The sequence below is a fragment of the Brassica oleracea genome, chromosome C3 (assembly GCF_000695525.1).
Source record: "Brassica oleracea var. oleracea cultivar TO1000 chromosome C3, BOL, whole genome shotgun sequence".
Classification (NCBI taxonomy): Eukaryota; Viridiplantae; Streptophyta; class Magnoliopsida; order Brassicales; family Brassicaceae; genus Brassica; species Brassica oleracea.
Genome location: NC_027750.1, coordinates 63,467,898 through 63,471,801, shown reverse-complemented (window position 1 = coordinate 63,471,801; position 3,904 = coordinate 63,467,898).

Sequence of the window (3,904 nt, the reverse complement as noted above, 5' to 3'; positions counted from 1 at the left end):
CATCATCCATCTTCAACCTATCAAACTCCATCATAAAATTCTGAAGTCTCGCCTCCCTTACACGATCAGCTCCTAGGTATCGCGACTTGATGGCGTTCCAGATCTCTTTTGATGCGGTTTGTTCTCCCACCAGGAGAATCAAAGTCTCTGGAACAGATTGAAACAAAAGAGCTATCGCAACATCGTTCTTCTTTTGATCATCTGAACCGGGTTCGATCGTGTCCCACACTTCATGAACACGAAGTAGAACCTTCATCCTCATCGACCAAACTGTGTAGTTTGTCGATGACAACATCGGACATTGGATGGATGTAGATCCAAAGTCCTTCATGCGTGGAGCCCTAGTCACCTCCGCCATCTTGCTTACGCGATCTCTTGTTCACGAGCACCAGGATCTTAAGCTACAACTTAAGCTTAGATCGAGTCTCTAACCTGAAGCTCTGATACCAATTCAAATCTCTTAGAAACACAAAGAGTTATAAGAACAACTTTTCTTATTAGCTTTAGAAACTGTTCAAAACTAAAGCTCTCAATATGTTTCTCTTAGATCATATGGAACACCTCTCCATTAGACCTATATTTATATAAAAGACAATTCCCTTTAACATGTGAGATATGGAAAACACAAACCTAACCTAAATAGAAACTTCATTTTCTTATTTCTAGGTTTTCTTATTGTGTTTATCTTAACATATTAAACATCTAATAATATGTTAAGTTTTCACAAGCTTGGAATTATCCAACATTACCAACCCACCCAAGCATGATGGTGATGCGATGCGATGGGGTTAAGAAGAAGAAAAAAGGTTAAATGAACGAGATCGATGAAGAAAACTCTGAATGCAAAATCCCATTATTTATTCCGACGTTCGTTCTATATTGGAAGGGGTTTTTTATTAGACAGAACTTAGGTTCACCCCCTAGGGTGAACCTTTAAATTCACCCCACCCTTTATGACCAATCAAAATGACACATAAATTATTAATTAAATACATTAAATTAAATAAAAATAGGTACAAATAATAAAAACGCTAATTTTAACGATGCTAACGCTTCCAGCCAAACCTAAACCCTAAATCTTAAATACTAAGCCATATACCTAAATTCTAAACCTAAATCCAAACCCCTAAACCCAAACCCTAATCCTAGACCCTAAACCCAAATTATATACCCTAAACCCAAAACCGTAATCATAAGTCCAAACGGTAAATCCTAAACCGTAAATCCTAAACCCAAAACCTAAACCCAAACCGTAAATCTTAAACCCAAATTATATACCCTAAACCCAAAACCGTAATCATAAGTCCAAACGGTAAATCCTAAACCGTAAATCCTAAACCCAAAACCTAAACCCAAACCGTAAATCCTAAACCCAAAACCTATACCCTAAACGTAAATCCTAAACCCAAAACCTAAACCCAAACCGTAAATCCTAAACCCAAAACCTAAACCCAAACCGTAAATCCTAAACCCAAAACCTAAACCCAAACCGTAAATCCTAAACCCAAAACCTAAACCCAAACCGTAAATCCTAAACCCAAAACCTAAACCCAAACCGTAAATCCTAAACCCAAAACCTAAACCCAAACCGTAAATCCTAAACCCAAAACCTAAACCCAAACCGTAAATCCTAAACCCAAAACCTAAACCCAAACCGTAAATCCTAAACCCAAAACCTAAACCCAAACCGTAAATCCTAAACCCAAAACCTAAACCCAAACCGTAAATCCTAAACCCAAAACCTAAACCCAAACCGTAAATCCTAAACCCAAAACCTATACCCTAAACCCAAATCCTAGACCTAAAACCCAAACCGTAAATCCTAAACCCAAAACCTATACCCTAAACCCAAATCCTAGACCTAAAACCCAAACAGTAAACCCTAAACCCAAACCCCAAACTTAGATACTATAGGGTTTGGGTTAAGGTTTACGGTTTGGATTTAGGATCTAAGACTTGGGTTTAGGGTATAGGATTTAGGTTTATAGTCTATTTTTTGGGTTTAGGGTCTAGGATTAGGGTTTAGGGTATAGGGTTTGGGTTTAGGGGTTTGAATTTGGGTTTAGAATTTAGGGTATAGGATTTAGAATTTAAGATTTAGGGTTTAGGGTTTCGCTGGAAGCGTTAACGTCATTAAAATTAGCGTTTTTATTTTTTGTAACTATTTTTTATTTAATTTAATATTTTTAATTAATAATTTACCTGTCAATTTGATTGGTCTGAGGTGAATTTAAAAGGTTAGTTTTGTTCTTTTTTGTTTCTTATCACTTAGAAGCTATTTCTGTATTTGGCAAAGGTTATGGTATAAACAAATTAATTAAATTACACAATTACGGAAAAGATGTTTACATCTACACTTCCTCACGCGTTTTTCCACTATCATGAACTGCTATTCAACAGATTACATCTACACCTCCTGTGTATTTCTCTTTTTTGGGCTAAAGTTTTTTTTTTTTTGTAACTTAGCTATTCGTGACATATTTTGTTTTCGTATGAATGTGTCTTGACACTAATCCATTGAATAGCAGTTGATAATAGTAGAAACTAGAAAACGCGTAAGGAAGTGTAGATTTAAACTTCTTGTTTTCTAAAACATATCTTAATTTTTTTTTTTTTTTTTTCATATCTTAATTTCATTATCAGAGTTTTTAAGGTGATCAGTTTTAGAATTAACCCATAGAAAATAATATTTCTTTCCTTTAGCTTTAATAAAATGACATCGTTCTAACTTCTTCTATTCTCTAATTTCAGTGTCTTCACCTCATTTATATATATTTTCAAATATAACATTTTTGATTTTCACTTATTTCTTTCACTTTATGCGAATTTTTTTCCACCAACATAAGTATTAACTGTTACATCAATGATGTGTTGTTGATTGTTACATCGAAACTGTTGACGCAAACATGAGTTTATAGAGGCCAATTCTTTCGCCTGAGAAAATTAGTGATGTAGTCGTTGATGAAAATGCAATCAGACCATGTCCCATGAAGCATGTGTCCTAGAGTAGCCACAAGGATAGCAAGTGTTGAGTTTTGATGAGGCATATCACACTATATCTCTACTACTTCAAACAAAAAAAAAGGAAAAAACTTTTGGGGAAAGTTTATTGCTTGGAGAAAAATAAAAAAATTCTCTAAAATGAAATTTTCTTCTCTTATTATTATTTTTTCTCCACAATTCTTTTATTGAAAGAACTCTAAATTTTCATATTACAAGTGAAACTAAACGGTCCATTTACCACCATCTACAATCTCGACTTTAAAAAATCGAAGATATTTAAGCCCGCCCAATCTATTGATTTGATCCATCATTTTTGAGTGTCACGCAAGAGAGCCATGTGAAAAGGTTTACTGACATACGTATACCTAATATAATTTTTGCAGAAATTAGCTATTATAATGACTCTAACCATACCTAATAATACTCAGTTAACTCTTAAATATTTAATAATTACTAGCATAACTCATATAAGTTATATAAAAAAAAAGCGAAAGTATTATTAGGAATATAATTTTAAATCTCAATCTAGTTTTCGGTAATCACTACTTTGCCATTAAGGTATTATTTGGAATAGAATTTTAAATAACAAAAAGAAGAACAAAATCCCTTTACCCAGTTTTGTGCATGTGGCTGTGGGCTGTGGTTCCCTTTATTTATTACAAATATAAAACCTTTTCTTCAAAAGAACGGTTTATTGACAACTAATCTACTCTTGTTTGAAACTAATCGTGACATATTTTGTTTTCTTATGAATGTGTCTTGACACTAATCCATAGCAGTTGATAATAGTAGAAACTAGAAAACGCGTAAGGAAGTGTAGATTTAAACTTCTTCTTCTAGACTTCTTCAATTCTTTTTAAATTATCTGATCACAAAAGTCTAAAAGATCTTGTAATTTATA